Below are 26,898 nucleotides of genomic sequence, written 5' to 3' on the forward strand. Positions count from 1 at the left end.
TAAAGCTGTCTTTTCCTGTACCTCAGACCAAAAATCTTTCTCCTCCCCCAGCTTTTTTTTTTTTTTTAATTTTTATTTATTTATGATAGTCACAGAGAGAGAGAGAGAGGCAGAGACACAGGCAGAGGGAGAAGCAGGCTCCATGCACCGGAAGCCCGACGTGGGATTCGATCCCGGGTCTCCAGGATCGCGCCCTGGGCCAAAGGCAGGCGCCAAACTGCTGCGCCACCCAGGGATCCCTCTTTTCTTTTTCTTACTCTACCATAGTCGAAGTACAGAATAGCAGTTAAGTGCACAGACTTGGCACCCAGCACTCTGGTTTTCATGTCCTGCTTCTGTCACTACTAGTTGTGTGACCTTGAGAAGTCACTTAGCCTCTCACATTGCACATTCCCAGGTCCTCACTCATTAAACAGGGATAATGATGCTACTTTCCTTGTATGATTGTTGAAAGGATTACATGAGTTAATACATGCAAAGTGCTTTTAACGGCATTTGGCTTATAGAGAGCACCACAATGCAATTTGCTATTATTGCCATCATTGTAGTGCTTAGCTTTCTTCAGGAGGTATTTGTTCCAAAGCTTGAGACACTTCAAGTTGTGTTCTTCGGTAAGATATGGCTCACACTTTTAGTAAGAGAAAAAACAATTACACTCCTGTCAATTGATATGAATTCAATTACATGAATATGAATTCATACAGTAGATATTATTTACTTAATACTGTACCAGATTACTAGAGATAAAAAAAAAAAGCTGATATCATTCCTGCTCTCAGATAATTTACAATCTAGTAGAAAAGATAAAATGCACAAACAGGAAACTAATAGAGACGAATTCAGCTGCATCAGCCTCATTTTCTGATCATCCAACTTCTAATTATTGATCACTTATTCTTGCCAGATTCTATACTTGGCTATTTTACATACATTACCTCTGTGAATTCTTACACACTAATCTTGGAATGAGATGTTATTTTCCTTGTTTAACACATGAAGACATTGTAGTTCAGAGTAGTTGTATGACTTGCCCAGGGTCATACATTATGCAGTAATAGTCTGTGCAGACAGCCATTAAACAATACAATTTCAAAAATTCTTCCTCTCCAGATATCTCAGCAGTGTTTTAAAAAATGCTGTTAATTTTGTTTTAAAGATAAATCCTGTTTGTTTGAGTGTTGGTGAGGAATGTTGAAGAATGTCAAGGACACGTAGCCTGTCCCTTTATATAGACTTACTATAACACTGAATTTAGTCAGCTTCAAAATAAGTAACAGCAACTAATGCTATGGGCTACATGCTTTGGAAGTTAAAAATAAGAATATGGAAGGTTGGAAAAAATTGATGGGCAGATTTTGTGGAGGTTTTAGTGATAATTTTTGTGATTATTTTAATTCAGCACCATTGCTTTTCTTTGTGTTCAAAGACCTGCTCTTGAAGATCAGACATACATTTAAATATACCCCAAAGAGCCTGTAAATGTCACTCTGTTATCCCATGTGGATATATTTTGCTTTATACAATAGATGTCTTTTTAAAATAAATTGAAACGTGATCTCTTGGCATATAGTGGGTGCTTAATAAATAGTAGCTAATACAAAGAATGAATGAATATATTTACATTGAATTTACATTCTAATTTTTGAGCTGCTTTATTTTCATTTCTGACTGATATTTAATTGGTTGTGGCCTTGCCACTCTAACTTTAATTATGTCTGTCCCAGTAGACTCTATAGCAAGTAGTATTAAGTGAATACACACTAATGTGTCTGAGAACTCAGTATTCAAATAACTCCAGAGTATATCCCTTCGAAAAATAAAGACTTGTGTAAAAGACAAAACAGGACATACCTTGATTTATCTCGTCTCTAGCCTCAGTGTTCTTAGGAGTTTTATTTTCTAGAATATTAGAGTAAGATTGAGCAAGCTTGCTATTAAAATGGAGAAAAATAGAAAGGCATATTTGTGCATGGGTTGGCACAATTTCCTCAGCTGTAAAAGAGTATGTAGGGAGAAGATGTGATATTTTAAGGAATCTGCAATCATTTTTATAATGTTATTGAGGGCTTGATATGAAATGGAAGCACAATATTATCAATTGTTCCCTTAGTACTGTGTTTCTCCAAGTGAGCTTTGAGACGTACCCCCATGGGGATCACCTGGGACATCTATTAAAATGCCCTTTTCTGGCCCTATCCCAGATATATCGAATCAAAATTTCTGGGGTCAGGCCAGAAAACATATTTTTAACAAGCATGCCAGGATATTTTTACACACATTATGAGTAAGAACCACTTTTTCTGTCCTAAAGAAGGCTGAAAAACAGATTAGCCAGACTCATTACATTTTCTGAAACTGATATTTGAATTATATGTTTAATAATATGAAATCTTTATTATATATAAAAAATATATATATATATATCCACAGCATCAGAAATCCTCCCTATCTAAAAAGTTGACACATTAAATAGAATATGGGATAGTCAGTGAAGAATGAAGAACCTAATTTGAGTGAGGATATACTGATTAACATTTATCTCTGAAATTAAGATACTGTCAAGTTTTTTTTTTTTAAAGATTTTATTTATTTATTTATGAGAGGCACAGAGAGAGAGAGAGAGACAGAGACACAGGCAGAGGGAGAAGCAGGCTCCATGCAGGGAGCCTGACGTGGGACTTGATCCCGGGTCTCCAGGATCACACCCTGGGCTGAAGATGGCGCTAAACCGCCCAGCCACCCGGGCTGCCCAATATTGTTTTGATTGGTGTATCTTTACCATTGCCAGGGTTAAATGTGAAGGAGGGAGAATTTTAATTCTGGCAGGTGACAGAATTAGTAGTCTCTAACTCCTATAAAAGCTGCTATATTTCTTTCTAATAAAATCAGACATGTTTGGCTTCTGCTCCATATCTTCATAATTATTATGCAACATTTTAAAGAATAAATATGGTTGTAGTGATACAAATAAAGTGATAAGTCAGTGTCAGCATACAATATTCTCTCTTCTAAGGCCTGACTTTGGCCATTTTGTTTTGTTTTGTTTTCACTGACACGTAGAATGATTTTTGGCAACCTCCCAAAATCAAAGGAGACGATGATGCTGTGTTTATGATGTTAATGTCATAAGTACCTATTGGTATTGATGTTGCATTGGGCTATCTGCTTTGCATATTTTGTCATTAATGCATTTTTTTTTTCAGTGACTCTCAAAATCAGCTTCCAAGTAGCTATTATTACTGGGACTTGCAGATGAGAGATGGCTATTTAGAGACATTAAATAACTCATTTCATGTTACACAGTTCCTCAGAGGCACAGTTGGGTAACAAATTCAGACACACCTGAATCTAGAGTGTGAGAGCTTTAAGATGCATCTTGCCATGTTTGATAACCTGTTCATAATTTGGTAACAGGATAGCGGCATGGGACTTTAATGAGCTAAAAAAAACAAAACAAAACAAAAAAACCCTATCTCCCCTTGTGCTTAATCTCTTTGTCTGCTTTTTTACCTCGTTAGTCTCATTGGCCAACCTGGAGAACTTGTCATATTTGACTTACATATTTGAAATCTAACATGCCTGGGGTTTGCAGACATGCAATGGTGCGTTTTTGTCATCTAGAGCTATTTTTGAAGATTCGAAGACTAGGGCATTGACATCATCAGGGCAAACTGAGTAGACCATAAATGATTTTCAGGTCTAGGGTAGACTCTGGAATCTGTGTGTGCTACAGAAGTGCCTAAATTATGGTAGGCTGAGCTTCATCAGAAGTGACATAACGATTGTGGCCCTGGGCCTAGTTCCAGTGTTGTTCCTGCCTTGGACAGGCTCAGTGTTCTATTTCCTGTCACAATGTAGAGAGGGGGGAAAAATCTCTTTCTCAGGAGTGAAACTTTCAACCAAGTATCTGAGTAATAATCCTGAAATTTTTCCAACTGGAATGAAAAGCTGACTGAACTCTAAGGAAGTCAGAAGGCAATTTGAGGGAGGAAGGTTAGAAAAGAGGAGCGGAGAAAGTCGTGATTTCTGGAACGGAAAGGATTGGGACAGGCAAACTTACATAACTCCACATTCTGATGAAAACCAGCTGAGTGTGTGACCTGGAATGGGATTCAGGATATGTACAACTAAAATAAATATAATTGAATAATTAAGAAAAGAATGATAGGTAAAATAATAGCCAGTGAGTAAGCATATGGAAACCTACAGCATGTTGTTTGAAAGAAGATTAAAAAAAAACAACTGAACCAAGCCAACCAAACAAACAAAAACAACAGAACGCTTCAGAAAAGACCCAAAGGCAGATTTTTCTGAATTATGGCAATGTATAAAATGAGGGAGAAGCTTTCAGTGGCTTATGATACAAAGTTTGTAGGGCTTGAACACCAACAGAAATTAAATGTCAGCGGCTTTCCAACATTGTGTAACTGTTAAACCCATGGTGTCATTTTCTAGGACTAATTTCTGCTCAGCAGAGAATGTAAATTTCCTGTTATGACACTCAGCAAAGACAAGATCTGTCCTTTGGAAGACCATATGAGATTTTCATTGTAGCCGGCATTCCAGAGAGGCAGATACGTTTTTATTAACTTCTTTGAGTAGTAACTTGAGGTTCAGGACCACAGTTTAACTGAAAGACCAGGCGTGCCTTGTTCTGGAGGCTCCAGTGGATTCATTTACATCTTAGAGATCCTTTAAAAGAGTAGCTACCAAGGACATTCTCTCATTACCCAAGGGGCTTGATCTAGAGAAACAGAGCTAATTTAACAGGAAGTTTTCTAGGGAAATAAGTTGTTTAGGACCAATCTTAGTGTGATTCTTTGGCCAACATTATCTTCACTTGTAAGTAAATTTGCGAAGTCATATATGTGAAATTTGTTTTGATGGAGGAAAAAAGAGCCTGTTTTCTTTTTAGGTAAACAGCTATAGCTTGTTCTATAAATAGAATTTGTACTTTCTAGAAAGATCAGCTAAAATGAAAAAAAAAAAAAAAGACCCGAATCACCTATTTATATATTTTAATTCTGTATTGACGCATGGTAAAGGACTATATTTGATGCTAGGGAGCAATTATCACAATAAGGTGAATTTGCCATTTGCAAATATATCATAGATACAACATGTGATGCTCAAAGATAAGTGTGTGCCAGGTCATCTGGATCATTAAGTACACATTTCTCTAAGTTCTAACTCAGAAGCTTGAACAATAAAGTAATTATTTAAAATAAATAAATAAATAAATAAAGCACACAAACACATGAAAAAAAGAAACAGAAGAGAAGGCAACAGTAGGCAATGAATTTTCGCGAAGATAGAAGATTGAGGGCTGAAGCTGATTTAGGCAAGATGCAGCAGAGGATACTGCAGAAAGGGGATTAAATTTGCTCTGCAGAACTCCAGAAAGGAGGCACCAGCTACTTTGAGAGACATGAAAGAGGCATGGCAATGAATACAAAGGGTCTGCATATGGAACAGTTAGGCTTCCTGGGTCATCTTCCCAACATGACCCTCCTCAGTGACCCTGATTCTTACTTTCCACAGCCCCCCACCCCACCCCCCCAGGCTAATTCTAACTTTTACTCATGACTAGAGGTTCAACTTCTTTTGAAATTGGATTAGAAGGTGTCTGATTTTAGGTACTCCAGACCCAGTTAGGGGTAGGGGCAGGTTAAGTGATGAAAATAGGATGAAAGATTAACTGCATATTAAAAGGTAAGGTAGCCAGTTTATCACTGTGCTCTAATGTGCTTGTCCTTGTACAAGTGCTTCCTTTCTGTTTCTCCTTTCTCTCTCTTTGTGCATCTCTCATTCTCTCATCTTCTAGAATGCAGAGAGTTAGAAGGACACCCCCTCCACCTCCTATCTCCAGGTAAAAGTCTGGAGAACTTTACTCTGAAAAAGCAGAATGGCTGTAAAAGAATAAAAAATAATGTTTAAATTTTGACATTGGTGGAATCTCCCACAAAAAGTTTAGCTTGTCACTCAAGGTTCAACACTTAACATGGCCTGCCCTAACACATAGAATTTCCCATGAGTGTTTTAAATATCTTACTCTTAAACATATAAATACGTAAGGTTAACAGCTAATAGAGGAAAGTCTCTGACATGAAAGAGGAAAAACCAAAATAATCTGTAAAATGGAACTCTTAGGAGCAAAATCATAAAGGAAGCAGAAAATACATTTAAAAAAAAAAAAACTCTGCCGTAAGAGTCTAAGAACCAAAGATATTCTATCTATGAAGCTAAACAGGATTCTAAAAATAAAGAAGCAATAAAAGGAAGGAGGCTTTAGATATACAACATTTAAAAAAAGAATTCAGTAGTCTGTAAAGTTGAGTACATCTCCCTGCAATTAGAACAAAAAGATAAGAGATGGGAAACAAGGAGGGGATGGAAAGAACTAAGAAAATAGTAAGACCAATTATGGAGATCTAACAACTAGTCAGAGAGAGAGAAACAGAAAATGGGGGTTGGGCAGAGAAATTATCAAAGAAATTATACAAAAATAGACTATGCTATTGTTAAAGAAAGGTCTGCATGTTCAGAGAGACTACCAAGTGCTCATAACAATGACCATGAATAAATTTATGAGGAAAAAGATATTACTTAGCATACAGTGTTGTCTGTTGCTGCAAAGGCCAAAATAATAGTGGCTGAAATAAGATGGAAATTTGTTTGTCTCTCTCAAATATTAGTCCAAACATAAGCAGCGTGGCTGCTTCATGGTATTGAGAACCCAAGCTCCTTTTATCTTTTCTCTTGCCATTCTTAAAATGTGGCTTCCTCGGTTGGTTGGATGGCTACCTTAGCTCTCACCATTACATCTCTTTACAGCTATCAGGAAAAAGAGAACGAGAAAGTAAGGCCATTTCCCTCCCTTTTTTTCAGGGCCCACTCTAGAAGCTGTATATAATTTTTGCTCACATCCGATTGGTCCAAAGTTATACACATGGTCATCTCGTCTACAAAGGGAAGCTGGGAATGACAGTTTGTAGTTTGGGGACCCCTGTGCCTCATTAAATCTTAGAGCTCCTACTACTAAAGGAAAACAGAAGACTGTATTTAATTAAAGAGCAACTACAGCCTTTAACACATGGAGAGATAAAGAAAAGAACTTAGAAACTCACACAGAGAGACAAAAACAATAAGTAACATAAAGGATAAAGGAGAATATTATTTGATTTCTCATTGGCAACACTTTAAGCTAGAAGATGATGGAGCAATTCTTTGAGATGTATGGAAGGAAAAGAATTTTCTTCCTATATAAAAAGAAAGAAACTAACAGATGTGAGAGTTGGAACAAAAAAGTTTTCAAACCTGCAAAATTCTCAGAAACAAATTCTCTAAGAAATATACTAAAAGTGTTTCAGCACAATGGTAGAAAAATTTTTAAAAAATCATAAGAGAAATCTTATACAGGAGAATCATGAAGTGAAAGCCCAGCTGAACAGGAGGCCTCTCTATAGAGTAATGAGTCCAGATTGGAGCAAATCTGAGCATAGGATTTATTTTAAGCTTTAGATGCCTACAATTCAAGATGTGGTATAAAAGGAGTTCTCACTGCTATGAGAATGGAGAGTTTCTAAGGCTGAAAGTTAGAGCCTTGAGCAAGGGAGAGATTTTCTGTGGGAATGAGACTGGAGATGCAACATGCTTAGGTCCTTCAGAGACCTGGGACACCATAGATGGGAAGATAACATTAAGGTAGAAACCTCAACAGGGCTAAGAGAAAAATCAAAAGCAGAGAGGTCTTGTTTGGAATTCTGGGAAGACACTGAGGCATGTGAGAACAATAGAAGACTCAGAATTTGTGTGGGCAAAGATAGGGCTTGACTACCTCAAAATTTCCCTCCCATGGAGAGAAGAGTGGAACAGCACATAATTTTCCATGCCATTCCTTTGAGGGATGCTGAAAGTAGTGCTGGAGGGTGAATTTATCTAGATGGCTTGGCAAGGCAAGAATTAAAGTCCTGTGTGCTTGAGGGGACTTCACAGGCAGAGTATTAACCAGGAATTACAGCCAGACCACAAAGTATCTCTTCAGATTGAGTTAGCAGGGAATGTGCTGAATTCCCAGGGTGTGTGGCTGAGTTCCCTTGAGGCAATTATGGCAGTTACCTTTTTAGAGAACAGACCCTCAGCTGAGTTTGAGAGAATTGTGTGTGTTTATGTGTGTATGAGAGACTCGTGTGTGTGTGTGTATGGGAGAGAGAGAAATGACATCAAGGAATGGCATATTGAGAAATGACGGAAGTGGGGAAATGCACTTTAACTTATTTACCCTTGTATTTCTAGTGCTTGCCATGGTGTCTGGACTATAAATATTTGTTAAGGAATGGGAAGGAGCACCGAAAAGAGACTGAGAAGGACCAAGAAAGAATGAATACCAAAGATGAGAGAAAATAGTTGGGCAACATATCCAGTTTATGATATTTTATGATTTTCTTATTAGGAATGTATTATGATGTTGCACTTTTACAACATTAGGCATACATGGCAACATTACTGTTTGATATTTGACCCAGGAGCTAGATAAATCTAGGCTTACATGGATTCAACTCTTAAGAAGGTGATTTCCCATTCCTGCTGTGTATATGCTAATTAGTTAAGAAAATGTTTCTATTTGAATGTGGATTAATGGTCAGTGAAAAATTACATAAATCACCCTTCATTTGATTTGAGAAACAAATATTAAAAGATGGAAGGAAAAATTTTGTTCCAGGTGTGAAACTTAGGCCCCAAAAAGCTAAGATATATGACAGAAAAATACCAGCCTGTGTATCAAAAATAGTTTTCTCCTGAAAGAATAAAGACTACAAAGCAGTGTTAAGATTGTTGACTGAAACACAAATTTTAACAATGAGGATTTGGAGAGAATAGAGTTTAAGCTAATAACTCAGTCTAGGCAATGATCTTAATCGTATATGCCAGAAATAGAAAGAAAAATGTTATTACAGAATTCTTCTCTCAGTGGAGACTAAGGAACCCTAAGGATTTTATGAGAAGTCTACTGTACTGAGATTTTTTTTTTTGTCTAAAGAGTTTGCAACTCCAACCCCATTGAGATTTGCTCATCAGTAGTTGATAAACCTTCGATACATTTTGACAATAGAATACAATAATAATTATTGTACTATATGTATTTGTAGCAGCCTCAACTATGATATACAGAAAACGGGGAAAAGAAGCAATCATTTTGTGCACTTTATTAACTCATTCATTATATGAGGTGGCACTGGTTATATCAAGATTGTACAATAATAGTCTATTCTAAAATATGGATTTTTTTTCACAAAACAGCATGAGTGTATCATGCCAGAGTAATATGAATGTGCAAGAATATCCATCATAGAATAATAAAGGAAGGATAAAATCATTTTACAAAATGAGACACAGAATTCATTTGCTCAAGTAGCTGCCAGTTGGTTGTCTGATAAAAGAGCTAATGCTAAAGAGTCAGGCTGTAGACCTGCGTATTAGTAGTAAAGATGGCATTTCAGTGTTTGTGGGTGGTATGCCACAGGCACTACCCCGTGTGGAGGAGTGGAGGAGTGGACTGCTGAATATGTTAGCTCTGCCTGCAGTACCGGATTCTAATTCCAGCAGCTTCACTTGTGCGATCTTGACTATTCCTGGCATTTTACCTCTCTAGGCTATAATGAGCCATAGCTTCTTCATCTGTAAGATAAGAGTGTTGGACAAAACCTTCTCCCGCTTTGAAAATATTATCCTACTATGGTTTGAACAAAAGTGAGAGACACAGTTAATAACCACAGCTCTAAGGACTGACTATCTGCTGATCATTTTCAGGAGCTCAATCTCTACCTTACAGGAAGTACTATGGAAAATGCTTACAAATAATTGTGTAAGGGATGTTTGAGAAGGAAAAAGAGACTCAGTGTCAGTGACTGCTGGCTTTGTGAAAATAATGGGGAGTAATAGCATCTATTGGTTAACCTTGGCAGTGTTGTACTGTGGGGACATCATTTAGAAAGCTTTCCCTGAATTAAAAAGCAGGAGGGAAGGATCTTGTGGTAGAGGAAGCTGAGTGAGGGAGTGAGAAACCGAGTGCAGAGTGTGTGTACAAGTGCATGGTTGTGTGCACGCACATGCTGACAGCTACATCCCTGTGTACGCACGCGCATTCCCCACTAAGAGATAGACACCTAGCTAATCGACAGTTCCTTTGCTTTCCCAGTTATTGCTTGGCAGAAGTTTTACTTGAATCCTAAAAGTTGAAGAAAGTTCAGAATTTTTTTTCTGGTGAAGCGAAGATGCAGATAAAAAGTTTCCTATTGATCTCAGACCATTGTTACAATTACAGGATTTAAAAATCCTGGGTTTTAAGAATACAGTTGGGAATCTGTCAATCTTTTTAAAAAGCTAATGTCTTTATGTCCTTTCTGCTGCATTGGGCAGGTAAAATATAAAGTTAAAATGACGATGTAGAAAAACATCTTTTAAAATAAATTATAGCCTGCAACAATGCACCAAGTCAGATGGAAAATTTAACTCCTGAGCAATTAATTGGTCAGAGATACAGTAAGCTAAAGATTATGCAGGTTTGAAGGAAGAGTGATGGAGTTTCAGTTCTTAACATAGATTTTGTATCACAGAGATATAGTTTGAATTCTTTCCCTATCTTGTTACCGACTGTTTGACTTTATAGGCTATTAATGTTTTTAAGCCAAAATTTTCCCATATGAGAAAAGAAGATTATATAGTGGTGTGAAACATGAAAAGATTATGTATGGAATACACCTAGCACAGCGCCTGGCACATGGTAAGTGGCTGATAAATGTCGTTACAATCTTTTTTAACACTCATCCCACACAATAGGTGCTCAAGAAGCCTTTGTTGAGACAGGAAACAACAAATGTTGGAGAGGATGCGGAGAAAGGGGAACCTTCTTGCACTGCTGGTGGGAATATGAACTGGTGCAGCCACTCTGGAAAACTGTGTGGAGGTCCCTCAAAGAGTTAAAAATAGATCTGCCCTATGACCCAGCAATTGCACTGCTGGGGATTTACCCCAAAGATGCAGATGCAGTGAAACGGCAGGACACCTGCACCCCAATGTTTATAGCAGCAATGTCCACAATAGCCAAACTGTGGAAGGAGCCTCGGTGTCCATCGACAGATGAATGGAAAAAGAAGCTGTGGTCTATGTATACACTGGAATATTCCTCAGCCATTAGAAATGACAAATACCCACCATTTGCTTCAATGTGGATGGAACTGGGGGGTATTATGCTGAGGGAAGTAAGTCAATCGGAGAAGGACAAACATTATATGGTCTCATTCGTTGGGGCTATATAAAAAATAGTGAAAGGGAATAAAGGGGAAAGGAGAGAAAATGAGCGGGAAATATCAATGAAGGTGACAGACCATGAGAGACTCCTAACTCTGGGAAACGAACTAGGGGTGGTGGAAGGGGAGGTGGGTGGGGGGATGGGGTGACTGGGTGATGGGCACTGAGGGGGGCACTTGATGGGATGAGCACTGGGTGTTATATGTTGGCAAATCGAACTCCAATAAAAAATTTTTTAAAAAATTTATAAAAAGAAGCATTGGTATAATGAATGTTTCCTATGATCATAGATTCAGGAAACCCAAAATGTCATGTTAATTATTGGCATGGTTAATTGCCACTTCATAAAAATTATTAGGCCCTTACCAGTCCAACAAAGAATATAGCATCATGTCTTCTTCTGTTGAGTCTTCTGGAGGTAAACACACACCATACCTCATGAAGGGGATGAGAGTCCTGGGAAGTAAAATTACATGTATACCTCCAAAATATTGCAGGTTTAGTTCCAGATCACTGCAATAAAGCGAATATCACAATCAAGTAAGTCAAATGAGTATTTTGGTTTCCTAGTGCATAGAAAAGTTTAATTTACACTATAGTTTTTTAAGTGTGCAATAGCACTATGTCTAGAACAACAATGTACTAACCTTAACCGAAGAGTACTTTATTACTTAAAAATACCAATCATCATCTGAGGCTTTAGGGAGTTATGATCTTTTTGTGGGGGTGGGTCTCGCCTCAGCGTTGATGACTGCTAACTGATGAGGGTGGTGGTGGCTGAGGGTCGGGCTGACTGTGACAGTTTCTTAAAATAAGACAAGTGTCGTTTGTCATGTCAGTCGACTATTCCTTTCATCAACATTCTTTTTTTTCTCTAGCATGTGATGCTGTTTGATAACATTTTATCCACAGCAGAACGTCTTTCCAAATTGGAGTCAGTCTTCTCAAATCCTGCCGCTGCTATATCAACTAAGTTTATGTGATATTCTAAATCCTCTGTTGTCATTTCAATATCTTCACAGCATCTTCACCAGGAGTTAATTCTATCTCAAGATAACACTTTCTTTGCTCATTCATAAGAAGCAACTCCTCATTCATGAAAATATTATCATGAGATTGCCAGTGTTCAGTCACATCTTCAGGCTCCACTTGTTCTCTTTCTCCTTCTACCATAACTGGAGTTACTGCCTCCAGTGAAGTCTCAAACTCGCCCAAGTCATTCCTCAGGGTTGAAGTCATCTTCTTCCAAAGTCCTATAAATGTTGATATTTTGACCTCTTCCTCTGAATCCCAAACATTCTTAATGCCATCTAGAATAGGAAATCCTTCCTAGAAGGGTTGACTTTGACCATATTCATAGAAGAATCACTATCTATGGCAGCTATAGCCTTAAGAAATGTATTTCTTGGGACGCCTGGGTGGCTCAGTGGTTGAGTGTCTGCCTTTGGCTCAGGGCGTGATCCGGAAGGCCTGGGATCGAGTCCAAGATCGGGCTTCCTGTGTGGAGCCTGCTTCTCCCTCTATGTCTCTGCCTCTCTCTCTCAGTGTCTCTGATGAATAAATAAAGTCTTTTTTAAAAAAAAGAAATATATTTCCTAAATAATAAGACTTCAAAGTAAAAATGAGTCTTTGATCCATGGGCTGCAGCACGGAAGTTGTGTTAGCAGGCATGAAAGCAACGTTGATCATGTGGTATATCTCTGTCAGAGCTCTTGGATGACTAAGTTCATTGCCAATGAGCAGCAATATTTTGAAAGCAATCTTTTTTTTCAGAGAAGCAGTTCTTTCTCAATAGTGGGGCTTAAAATATTCAGTAAGACATGGTATAAACACGTGTGCTGTCATCCAGGCCCTGTTGCTCCATTTCTCGAGCACAGGCAGAGTAGATTTAGCATAGTTCCTAAAGGGTTCTAGGATTTCCAGAATGGTAAATGAGCATAGGCTTCAACTTAGGGCCTTACCCTAACAAGAGAGTCGACTTGTCCTGTAAAGCTTTGAGCCAGCATTGACTTCTCCCTGGTCATGAGGTCAGTCTTCTTTCAGTATAAAGCTATTTTGTTTACGTTGAAAATCTGTTGTTTGGTGTAGCCACCTTCATTAATGATCTTAGCTAGATCTACTGGATAGCTTGCTGCTGCTTCTCTGTCGGCACTTGCTGCTTCACCTTGCACTTCTACGGTATGGAGAAGGCTTCTTTCCTTAAACCCCACGAACCAACCTCTGCTAGCTTCCAACTTTTCTCCTGCATCTTCCTCACCTCTCTTAGGCTCCATAGGACTGAAGAGAGTTCGAGTTAGGGCCTTGCTCTGAATTAGGCTCTGGCTTAAGGGGATTCTGTGGCTGGTTTGATCTGTCTAGATCACTAAAACTTTCTTCATATCAACAATAAGGCTGTTTTGCTTTATCATTTGTGTGTTCTTCGGAGTAGCACTTTTAATTTCCTTCGAGAACTTTTTCTTTGCATTTATAACTTGACTAACTGGTGCAAGAGGCCTAGCTTTCAGCCTACTTTGGCTTTAGACATGCCTTCCTCACTAAACTTAATAATCATTTCTAGCTTTTGATTTAAAGTGAGGACATGTGACTCCTCCTTTCACTTAAACATTAAGAGCCATTGTTGAGTTATTAATTGTCCTAATTTCAATATTGTGTCTCAGGGAATAGAAGGCCCAAGGAGAGGGAGAAAAATAGGGGAACAGCTGGTCAGTGGAATAGTCAGAGCACACACAAGATTTATCAATTAAGTTTGCTGTCTCATATGGTGCGATTGTGGTGCCCCAAAGCAATTACAGTGGTAACACCAAAGATCACTGATCATAGATCAGCATAGCAAATATAATAATAATGAAAAAGTTTGAAATAGTCTGAGAATTACCAGAATGTGACACAGAGACAAAGCAAGCATATGTGTTGGGGAAACGTTGTCGATAGACTTGCTAGATGCATGGTTGCTATAAACCTTCAATTTGTAAATAACACAGTATCTGCAAAGCACAAAAAAAACCAAAGCACAATGAAGTGAAGCAAAATAAAATTAGGTCTGCTCCTGCAAGAGGAGCTCAGGATGTAGAGACTTTGACAGAGAGCGGGGCTAGTGGGAGGTGGATAGTAAGAGAAGGAGGCTTCAGAATCAGTGGAGGTGGAAACTAAGGAGAATGTGAACATGACCAGTCACATAGCACCAGCTCAAGACCCATTCCTTCCCTTCTTTCCCTCTTTCCTCCTTCCCTTCCATTCCCTTTTCCTTGTCTCTCTCCCTCCCTCCCTCCCTCCCTCCTTTTATCCTTTGCCTCCTACTCCCCTCTACCCTCCACATCTTTACTTCTCTCCCTTCTTACTTCCTTTTCATAACTGCCCCCCCATTCTCCTTCCTCCTATTCTCAGCAGGTGACTTACTTAGAAAGAGACAAGCCAAACAGTTTGACTATGTCTTATGTTGGGTAGGCACTTTGGGATCTAGATGTAATTTCAAACTGCTTCCTGTGAAGCCTCAGGTTTCTATTAGATGCTTCTGTAGACTTTCACGTTTAATTCAACTAAAAGTTGTATTTCATTATTTTAAAAAACTGTTACCAGAACCGAAGCAAAACCAACTCTACAATGTAGAGTTGCCCATTTGCCCATTTGCCCATTTGACTCTACAATGTATTTGCCCATTTTTAGCACTTTAGAGACTATCGAGCATACCATGTACGCAGAGTTTAACTTGTTTTCATGCAGATTTTAAACTCCGATTCCTTTTGCTTATTTATACATATATTTGACCTTCCTACAAATGTGTAATATAGTAGGAAGGAGGGAGCTTTTCTCTGGTCTTTCCTTGAATTCAAGCCTGTACATGTCTGTTCATGTAAAATGATACCAATGAGTTCAGTAGTTCAGCACATGTGTATGGTGCTCCAGTAAATGCCAGGCAAAGCTCAGGCACATCTGCTCACTCAAGCTCTTATCATGGCTTATTAGACAATTGTGCAATAACAGGTGAACTCTACACACTGCATCATGACCATACTTTACTAACAAAGTGTCAGATGTTACTTGCCTAAATTAAATAGGCACATAAGTGTAATTATTAAATTTGAGGTGGAATAATTGGTGTTCAGACTAGAAATCGATTACTAATTAAAAACAGGAAGTTTCAAAGAAAATAGAATTTCATGGCTAACACTGTGAAGATTATAAGGATCAGATGACACAAGTCAAGTTATACCAGCCCCAAATACACTGTCTCTACACAAAGTCCTCATTGTGTTGTGAAATTAAAATTTGCAGAGTTCTTTGTTCTGAGAATTCTGACATGTTTTGAAGTTCTGAAATAAAAGATTGACTATAAAAAATAAGCCTCCCAGCATCTTTTAGTACAACTTGAAACACCACTTAATGTTCGTGAAAAAGTACACTTAAAAATGTAAATCTGTCAATAAAAAAACGTATAGCACCATTTGAAATTATCATGTAAGTAAGAGGAAAGCACAAGATATCAGGAAAATACTCATTCAACCCTATGCTATTGATTTTGCTACAGTCATGGTAAATGAGCAAGCAATGCGTATACACTTACTGCCATTCCTTTAAAATACTGTGTGGAAAGGATACTAAGAAGCTGCTCCTGAAGAATGTTTATTTCAAAAAGTGAATTATGTGAAACCATTATAATTCAATTCAAGGTATGAATACTATGTATTACACCAATTTGTTGGTAAGATAGGACCAAACAAGTAAACACAAAGAATATACATTACTGAGTAAAATCCTTGAAGCACTTACAACAGGGAACATGTTTAAGTTTTATTTTAACTTAAAAAATATTCCATCAAGTAAGTTGTCAAAAATGGATTGGTGTTGCAATTAGTATTGAGAAAGTAATGGTTGGAAAAACTTTAGGATTTGTAATATAGGAGCAGTTGCCAAAATGAGTTCAAATAATTGTGGTATATTGAGTAGACAATCACTTGCTATGAAGCAGCTTAATAAGCGTCTTTCAAAACAGTCTTTCATTTTTTTTATAAAAACTGCCAAATTTTAAAGGTGTAGTTTCTGTAAATGCAGATTTTTTAGCAGTGTGTGTGTGTGTGTGTGTGTGTGTGTGTGTAAGGAGTTCCAAAATTCCCTTTTCAATTGAAGTTACTTCTACCAAAGCCAAGTGCTGATACAAATCTTTCAAGTGAGGGATCCCTGGGTGGCGCAGCGGTTTAGCGCCTGCCTTTGGCCGAGGGCGCGATCCTGGAGACCCGGGATCGAATCCCACGTCGGGCTCCCGGTGCGTGGAGCCTGCTTCTCCCTCTGCCTGTGTCTCTGCCTCTCTTTCTCTCTGTGTGACTATCATAAAAAAAATAAAAAAAAATAAAAAAAAAAAATCTTTCAAGTGAGACAAGAAATCTTTTTTTTTTTTTTCCTTCCTGGTAATAGCACCATTAACAAAGCGTCTCTTAGAACATGGTTTTGCTTGCTTGTGTCTCTTGTTGACATTTTTTTGTTGACATTTTTAATAAGCTGAAGAAACTCAATATGACAATGCTAGCCTGCCATGTTAATCTCATTTACAACTACCTATAAAGTTAGCAATAAAATTGAAACAAAATTTGGATTCAGTATAAAAACAAGGTAAATTAAAAAAAAAACAAGGTAAATTTGATTCTTATAAAACTGAGTAAATATGTGATAGAGGTGGGCATGGAAATGTATGAAATTCTTCAATGACATTATTGACTATCTCAAAATATTTCAAGATATGTGTATAATGTATATGCACATATATTTACATCAATAAAATTTTAAACTTGTTGAAAAAACCATCAAATGTAATTCTGAGATATTATTTACTCACTTTGCAAACACAAATTTTGTACTATTCTTTCAAGATTATGTATGTGTTTAATTGAAGACTTCTGAGGTTACTAAGAGTGATGTTAAAATAATTTACTCGGCATCTGTGTAAATCAGGATTTTCTGTAGCCCATGCAACCAAAACAAATGCAGAAATAAATTGGATACTCAGGCTGAAATCAGATTACAACCATCAGTTGTGGTGCCTGGTTTCAAGGTTTCATGTACAGTCCAGTAATCTTATTTTCTTATCGATTGTCTTCCTGAGTAAATATTATGAATTCAAACTTATAAAATAAATTCATACTGGAACATCATTTGTATATTTTTTATACTGGAGTGTCTGCCCAATATTTCATTTTGTTTCATTTCGCTTTTCTCTTTCTTTTCACTTTTGTTACTGTGCTTGCCTTTCATTTATATTCATTGAACAACTATTACATATTCTGGGTTCTGGAGATTTAAGGGCGAACAAACCAGAAAATATCTCTGATTATATGGAGACTATCTTTCTTTAGGAAAAATAAAAATAAAACTGCTATTAAATTTTTGAAAACTATGACCCTAGAGTTTCATTTCTAGAACAAGGAGGATCCAACCTGAATCTGTAGATTCTTCTTTTCCTATAGATGCTTTGTGGAGCAGACTTCCTAGAGATGTTTGGAACTAAGCAGTGAGCAGACTTCAATATAAAGGCAGACTACTGGTTATATTTCGTTCAGAGTGAGTTGCTCAGAACCTTGACTTTTTAAAGTCTGAGCTTTTTTTGTGTGGGGGCAGAAGGAAATAACAAAACCAAATAAAACTATATTATTTGCAAGCTTTGCAAGTTTCCAAAGTACACATGCAGTAGTTGCAGATTGTAGTTTGTAGTAGTTTCAAAGGTCTGAAGATGATCTAGAAAAATCAATCAACAAGTATTAATCAACAATCAACAAGTATTAATTAACCACCGGCACATTCCTAGGTATTCTATGAGAAATAAGAAATATCAGGTATTTTCTCTATCCTTTAAGAAGTTTGACAACTAACTCTAAAAGAAAGCTAACCATTTTTCATATCAGGCTCAAATAGATAAAACTATCTGTAAAGGGACACTTAGAATGGAAAGATAAATCAGATGTTCCTTTTCCTAAGGCTGGCTGTAGTCAGAAGTTAACTGTAGTACAACATGGAATATAATATGGCCATAAAATAAAGACTTTCAAGCAATGTGCCATTGACTTTAAAGCCATAAGATTTTGAAAAAGAAGAAAATGTGGGCTAAAGTGGTTGGAAGAAAATTCTTTAGAGATAGAAGGATACCATTTGGGTCAGTGGTATGGTCGAGCTGGCTCATGCCATCTCCCAAGCGCCTACCATGGGTATTTTCCCCCCAATTCTACATCGAGTTGACATGTTGGTGGCCGAATAGTGGTCACAGTAGATAATACTTACAATGTAGAGAATGGCAAATACTACAAATCATGCTTTTGTGTGTTTTTTTTTTTTCCTTTTAGTGGAGAGTTGCTTGATAAACATTAATCAGTATACTGCTGGTCTATTTGGATGCATAGTAGAAAGACAGCAGTTGGGGAGTGGAATTCCATTTGCTGAATAGGATCATTGATCTGTGTTAGGCCATTATTGTCTAATAATCTTAGCAAATTGTTGTGCGTGAAATGGATAACTTGGAAAAGTAATAAGAAAAGAAATTCTTAAGCCAGACCTACTCTGAGGTATTCAGTTTCCCATGAAGATATTCCCTTGTGCCCCTGTATTTCCCCAGGAATGTTCTAAGCCATCTGCTCCCCATCTATGTTCCACTCAGAAGTGCCTTCCCTTCACTCTCCTTCATCATTTGACCCTTTCTGAGTTCCTTTCCCTAAAGCGTTTGTTTTATCACATCTTGTCAAAGTGTCAATAGCTTGTAAGGACTCAATGTGGGAAGCATTTCCTTGGATTATTCTTTAGAATCCAATAGATTTGGGCTCAATCCTGGGTCTATTTCTCATTTACTCTGTGATACGGGCAACTCATTAAGTGAGTCACCTTCAGTTTCCTTTTTTATTAAGTAGACTTAATAATCTCTTCATAAAATAGGCATAAATGAAATAATATATGGGTGTAGAGAACCATTCCTGGCAGCCAGTAAGTAGGAGCTATCATTATTTTGTCTGGTGTTATATACAAATATAAACAAAAACACACATATTTCTAGCTCTCCTGGCTCCCCAACTTTTTTCTTTTTAAAAATTGAGATATAGGGGTACCTGGTTGGCACAGTCGGTTAAGCATCTGACTCTTAGTTTTGGCTGGAGTCTGTTCTTGGGGTCATGGGATCGAGCCCCATGTGGGGCTCTGCACTCAGTACGGAGTCTTTGTGGGTTTCTTTCTCCCTTTCCCTCTGCCTCTCCCCCTCCCCACTGAAATAAATAAAATCTTAAAAAAAATAAAATAAAATCGAGTGTAATTGACATATAACAGTTTTGGGCATAATGATTTGATATTTATGTATTGTGAAATGATAGCAATAAGTCTAGTTAACTTGTATTTTACACATATAGTTAAATTGTTTTGTGTGTTTAGAACTTTTACCCTCGTAGCAACTTTCAAATATATAATAAATTATTCTTAGCTCTAGTGCCTTTACTGAACATTACATCCCCAGGACTTATTTATTCTATAACTGGAAGTTTGTTATCTCTTGACCCCTTCACCCCTTTGCCACTCCCCAACCCTGCCTCAGACAGCTACCAATCTGCTCTCTGCATCTATGAGTTTGGTTGTTCTGTTTGTTTGTTTTAGAGTATACATATAAGTGGAATCATATAGTATTTGTCTTTCTCAGTCTGACACTTCATTGAGTTTAATGCTTTTAAGGTCTGTCCATGTTGTCACAGGTAGCAAGATTTCCTTTCTTTAATGGATGAATAGATAGATAGATAGATAGATAGATAGATAGATACATAGATAGATAGATATATTCATATATATATATATATTGTTTTTCATAGTAGCTGCACCAATTTACATTTCCACCAACAGTGCACAAGGGTTTCCTTTTCTCTATAGCCTTGCTAACACTCGTCTTTCTTGTCTTTTTGATAATAGCCATTCTAATAGGTGTGAGGTGATATTTTACTGTGGCTTTGATTTGCAGTACCTTGATGATTAGTGATATTGATAATCTTTTCATGTACCTGTTAGCCATCTGTATGTCTTCTTTAGAAAAATGTCTATTCAGATCCTCTGCCCATTTTTAAATTGGATTATCTTTTAATTTTTGCCATTGTTTGAATTGTTCATATGTTTTGGATATAACCCCTTATTAGGTATATGTTTTGCAAATATTTTCTCCCACTTGGTAGATTGACTGGCCTTCCAGCTTTTAAGGAAGGGTTTATGCAAATTTGTTCTCTAGCTGAAGATTTATATTACAAATATGACACAATGCCCTATTTACCTCCGTTGAGTTTTAGAGCAGCAGGAATAGTCTCATTTTTATTGAGATATATGTGGAGGGGAGGGCTGATTGACAAAACATTTGCCTGACCACCCCCCCACCACCAATTGTAAAGGGGTTTAAAGGATAATTTTTGAAATAGGTTTGCCAAGTTTGGGTTTAGAGTTGAGCCAAAGTGAGATAATACCCAGAATGAAGGCTATACTGATGTAGGAGGATGCTGCAGTTTCTTTTTTCCTGGACAGTTAGATTCAAGTATATGCTTATACTTTGATACTAGAGTTTAAGAGGTGTGCCTGCACTGTAATCTGGGATCACTTTTAAAGGACCAGTGGAGCAGTAAAGCATCATCATGCACATTGATGTAACTGTGATAATACTTCTGTGATATTAAACCAATGCATTTGTCAGTATAAATCATGTTTCCTTTTAGCATTCCATTCCTAAGGCTGAGAGGTGAAGATTATTGCTTTAGGGAATGAGAGAGATTGGTTCCTTCCTGGAACCCATAAGGTCATTGATGTGCTTTGAATCTCAAGGCTGGCTGGCTGTTGTGAGTACAAGGCAATAATAGTGATATCCAGATAATCACAAAAAAGAAGAGCATTTTCAAATTTCCTTTAGCTCTTATTTACAAGATCCAGACATGCATTACTAGAGTGTAGAGGTTATGTTTTTTTTTTTTTCTTCTTTAATGTGTCTGGAGCAAATAAAGGAATAGGTTATAATAAAGAAGTAGAAGATTTACCCCTTCCTGTGCTCATTAGTTAATGGAAAAGTAAGACCAAGGTAAACGAAAGAATTATCCTTTGTATTTTATTGTCCTTTCTTTGGAGAGGAAATTCAAGGAGGAGTATCATGGAAGTATCTACATGTTATTAAGGAGTCCAGGAACATGGCTGTGAGGTTGTTTTGTTTTGTTTTGTTTTGTTTTGTGTGTGTGTAGTAACATAACTTCCTTGGGCATAGCTAAAGTTTGCAAACATTTAGAACAGGGATTAACAAACTTTCCTTGTTAAAACTTGGATAATACATTCTTTAGGCTTTGTGAGCTACATGGTTTTAGTTTTAACTACTCAACTATGCTGTAGTAGCACAAAAACTGTCATAGACGATGCATAAATGGATGGGTGTTGCTGTGTTTCAATAAGACTTTATTTATAAAATTAAATTGTAGGCAGGATTTGGTTTTCAGGCTATAGATCACCAATTCCCAATCCACAAGACACTTCAGATGTGAATATTTCCAACATGTCACAGGGCTTCTGTGATGGTGTGCAAGGGTGCCATGAGAACTGGTAGACAACCAGAGGACTTAAATCAAGACAGAGAGGCTACTGTTTTTAGGGAATGGTGACAGGAAATTAATGGCATGCAACTCTCCAAAATTCCCACTGCCCAACCATACTTTGATACTCCTATAGGAGGAGCATAGACAAGGAAGGACTAGAAATAAATATCTTTCACTTATGCCCACCAGCCAACAATACTGTAATGAGGCTTACTTTTTATCTTTAATATTAGAAATAATAATTTTTTTCAGGCACCTGAGTGGCTCAGTCGGTTAAGTGTCTGACTCTTGATCTCTGCTCAGGTCTTTTCAAGACACATTTGGCTCCATGCTGGGTGTGGAGCTTTCTTAAAAAAAAGAAAAGAAAAGGAAAAAAAGAAAATAATTATTTTTTTCATATTTCATATATTGAACACATTTTTTTAGAAAAATGTTTAGTTTTGATTCTGATACTCATCTGTGGGTATAAGTCTTTCTTCCATGATATTTAGTTATTGCTTCCCACCACATCTTCCTTAATCTTTACTTACTCTCCCCAGTGCTCAACTGGTGGAGAATCACTGATCTGTCTATATAATAGTACTCAGTCAAGGGCAGGTGATGTTGCATGGTGAAAAAATAATTTTCTAGGAAACATACTTCTATATGAATAGATCCTTAATATTGTTGGAAATAGTTTAGTCCCTGTTATGCGTTGAATTATGTCTCCCCCAAAAGATATGTAAGTCTTAACCCCTAGTATTTCTGTATATGACTTTATTTGGGAATAGGGTTTTTGCCGAAGATCAAATTAAGATGAGATCATTAGTGTAGGTTCTAATCCAATGTGGTTGGTATTCATATAAAAGGGGGAAGTTTTGACACAAACAGTTATAGAAGGAAGACTGTGAAGACGTAGGGAATGCACTACCTACAGGCTAAGAAATATATAGGACAAAAACTAGCAGGGAGGCATTAAATAGATTTTCTCGCAATCCTCAAATGGACCCAACCCTTCTGGAAGCTTGATTTTGGACTTCCAGACACCGCAACTGAGAGACAATACATTTCTGTTCTTTAAGCCAACTTGATTTGTGGTGCTTTGTTATGGCAGCCCCAGGAAACTAGTACAAACTCCTTCACTGTTTCCCTTTGGAGTATAGTCAAAAGTTAAAGAGCCAAACCTTCCAAATGAGCACACATGACTAAGATGCCACCCTGACTCATTCTGAAATTTCTGGTTGGTTCTTGCCAAACATCCTATTGAACACACTGAACTAATTCTACAGGTTCCTATCTACTTCTAGATAAAATTCCTTTTTTAAAAAATGATTTTTATTTATTTATTAGAGAGAGAGAGAGTATGTGATAGAGCACAAGCAGGGGGATGGCAGAGAGAGGGCAGAAGGAGAAGCAGACTCCCCACTGAACAGGGAGCCCCATGTGGGGCTGGATCCCAGGACCCAGAGATCACGACCTGAGACAGAAGCAGACACTTAACCAGCTAAGCCACCCAGACATCCCTAAAAATTCATTTTTAATTGAAATCTTTTGCAAGTATATATAAATCACAAATAAAAAGAATCACCAGATGCCTTCTGGTTTTTTCAAGGTAGGACCCCTGGTCCTCAATTTGTTCTATGTTTTTTTGTTTTGTTTTGTTTTTAAAGAGGCGCAAGGCCTAAGCCTTGAGAACCCCCAGATTTTATTTTATTTAATTTTAATTTTAATTTATTTATGATTGTCACACACACACACACACACACACAGAGAGAGAGAGAGAGAGAGAGAGAGAGAGGCAGAGACACAGGCAGAGGGGGAAGCAGGCTCCATGCACCAGGAGCCCGACGTGGGATTCGGTCCCGGGTCTCCAGGATCGCGCCCTGGGCCAAAGGCAGGTGCCAAACCACTGCGCCACCCAAGGATCCCTGTTCTGTGTTTTTTTGTTTGTTTTTTGTTTTTGGCTCAATCTGGCCTTTTGATGCTGGCACCCAATGGAGGGAGGTCCTAATCTTGATACTATTTTTAATCTATTAAATTCTTAGTATTTCTTCCTGGAAGCCATAAGACAAAAACTCTGTATCTTTAGAGTAAAAGAGAAGTACAAAATGGGTAATTATCCTGTTAATTTAAGGGCATAATTTTAAACCCCAATGTGAATACTTTTTATTGGAATTATCCAGTTTGGCTGGATAGAAAAAGCCAAAGAAAACACAAGCATGACAGGCTTTAGCTTAGTTTCAAATCTGTGGCTTCTGCCCTCTCCGAGAGTGATTTGAGCTTTGGGGATGAATTCCTTGAGTTGCCAGGTATTCTTTAGTATACAGGAATATTTTTGTGCTGTTCTTTAGCTTGCATGCAGTGGTATTGTGTAAGCTGTACCATAGGGAGAAAGACATGATTAAAAACATTTGTGGCTCATCGTTAAATATAGAAATCATTATAATTGGATTAATTTAGGAAATACACAATGATGCCTGAGTTTCCTCTTGAGAACCAAATATACATCGAGAGCTACATTTTCAAAAAGCACAGAGTTGGCTTTCTCACATAAAAAAATACAGATTCATAATTCAGACTCCCTTAGTCCCAGGCCTCACTTAAAGAAAGCGTAACATCTGCATGCCATGTTAGGTGATATTTTTGCTTGAGTCAAATCCATCTCTTGAAATGGTGAATATGGATTTCTGCAGGTGAATATAGCACTGCTCCATGAAAATTTGGTCCTAGAGGTATAACTGGAATTTTGCAAATGCCACTGGAAGCAGTTACATCAATCCAAGGAGAAAGGAGAGTAGCAGATGTAGAAAATGTAAGTGATGGAATAGTCGTATAACAAAATACTTTCAGCATATCTTTTGTTATGTAATGTTACCCATGACATGCCTATCAGTAATATTGTCAGAGGCTGTAATTGAAGAGATATATTAATTATTACCAGTCACCTCCAGCACTCTTATGGATGGTAGAATGATGTCTTCATCAAATAATGACACTGATGTTGTCTGGTGTGCGGGGAGGCTGTGGAGACAAGATTTTTTTTCTTTTTTTTCTGTAGTTAAAGGTACTCTGGATTGGATTTTCTTTTAGCACCATTCCTACATTCCTGGACTCGAAAAACTACTGGAGATATAATGTCCAACTTTCTTCTGTCTTTTCTCTCCCTCTTTTTGGTTCTGGGTTGGGAAAAGAAAAATGAAGGGCACAGCATGGTTAACAAGCCCAGTGACGCAGGCTGGGAGGACTGAGGTAGATTCCAGATCTTTCAGCTGGATTCCCCCTTCAGTTCGGTGTGAGGGGCTTAGCTGACTGCCTCTCAGGTTGCTGCCCTCCTCCCGTTCTGTGTGTCAGTACAAAACAGGTTGAGCTAAATTAAGGCATTCGGAGCCTGCCCCTTGTTTTCACCATCTCCTCACTTAGAAGTTGTAATTTTGTAGAGGAAGGTAGGCGGTTGTTACCAGAAAGCAATAAATTTCCCACAAGTTGGAAAAGACATATATAAAGCTGTTGTTTTTAATTGGAGTTGGCAGTGTATGTTCAGAATAAAACCTGATTATTTTCACCTTCATTTTTTTCCCCAACAATTTGAGATAGGACCTGGAACTATAATAAACTTTCATATCCCCTGTATGGGCCAGGGTCTACCTGGCAAAAGTGGGAATCAAAACAGTCTTTCAAAGCTGCAGCAACAGTGTGCCATGAGCACTGCTAGAAACATTTCCCCAAATTATATGAAATGATTCCAGCAGCATGGGATGAAAAATAGAGAAGGGCCGCTAGGAGGAGGGATCCCTGGAGCAAGTTATGGGAAGGCAAACTGATGGGAAAAATCTCTAAGTGTTCTTTCGCAGATCCTTTCTATTTAGGTGGATGTGGATTTTTCTGGAACCACATTTATGTCATTACCTTGGGGTTACTCCAGAAAATTTTTCAGCTATTGAAAACTCAGATAAATAAGATGAATAGATTTGGAAGTAAGTGTTGACTTTTATTGTGTGAAGGGAGACTGGAGGCAAAAAAAAAAAAAAAAAAAATCAACTGACAGTTGACTCATGACTAGTTCTTGATGACAAACCTGGTCCTGGTTAGATATTACCTGATTTCCCACTCCTGGTACTTTTATTTTATTTGATTGTCAAAACTACTAGGTTGTTAATCTAATTATGAGATTATTATGTCATTAAAATTTGATCTTCAACATCTCAGGCTATTTTGAATTATCTATCAAAATTGAATTTTAAAAAATTCCAGGTTCATTTATTTTTGAAGGAGTAATTTTTCTACTAAAGATTATGTGGAAATGTTGGACACTCACAGATGCCTTCGCAGTCCTTTGTGTCTGCAGGTGATCTCGGTATAGAGATGCCATTCCCCCCTCACAGCATTCTCTTTCCTCCCTCTCTATCTTACCCACACGCACATGTAAGAGCTTACTACCTACAAAGGATTGTCATGTTCTGCTAATTTTGGCCTAGAGTCTCCCTGGCTGTAAAATGTTTTCATGTAAAGTTCATCATTCACATCAAGGAAAGGAGACTTTGAGATTTTTCCCAAGTATTTAGTCTTGAGAAGTTTCCTTTCTACAGTCTAAATTTTCTAACGACATTTGTTCAGTATCATTAAAAATATTAATTCACCATAATCTTTCATGTCTTCCAAAGGAATTTGGAAAGTAATTCTCTTCTTCAAAACCTCAGAACATTGCATGTTGTAACTCTTATTTAAACCTTCACTATAAAACTCAAGGAATTCAAAAATTAAGTTGCCTGTGCTGTGTTTTTTTTTTTTTAATTTTTTTTTTAATTTTATTTATTTATGATAGTTACAGAGAGAGAGAGAGAGGCAGAGACACAGGCAGAGGGAGAAGCAGGCTCCATGCACCGGGAGCCCGATGTGGGATTCGATCCCGGGTCTCCAGGATCACGCCCTGGGCCAAAGGCAGGCGCCAAACCGCTGCGCCACCCAGGGATCCCTGTGCTGTGTTTTAAAACTTGTTTCCCTACTTGAATGTCTCTTCTTTTCCACAACACTCTTGCCTTTTATCGGC

At 37.6% G+C, this 26,898-nt stretch overlaps 1 long non-coding RNA gene across 16 annotated transcripts in view; it reads left to right on the plus strand.

Annotated features, from left to right (window-relative positions):
- Nucleotides 1-26,898, plus strand: part of LOC140637834 (uncharacterized) — a 325,342-nt gene that overhangs the window by 146,733 nt on the left and 151,711 nt on the right. For 4 of the 16 annotated variants that reach the window (XR_012034901.1, XR_012034896.1, XR_012034897.1 and 1 more), the window contains one exon: nucleotides 24,545-24,663. The exons of the other annotated variants lie outside the window; for them this stretch is intronic. This is a non-coding gene — a long non-coding RNA (uncharacterized lncRNA). The remainder of the gene's footprint in view (nucleotides 1-24,544; nucleotides 24,664-26,898) is intronic. 16 annotated transcript variants of the gene reach the window in all.

Source organism: Canis lupus, chromosome 8 (assembly GCF_048164855.1).
Source record: "Canis lupus baileyi chromosome 8, mCanLup2.hap1, whole genome shotgun sequence".
NCBI classification, from domain to species: domain Eukaryota; kingdom Metazoa; phylum Chordata; class Mammalia; order Carnivora; family Canidae; genus Canis; species Canis lupus.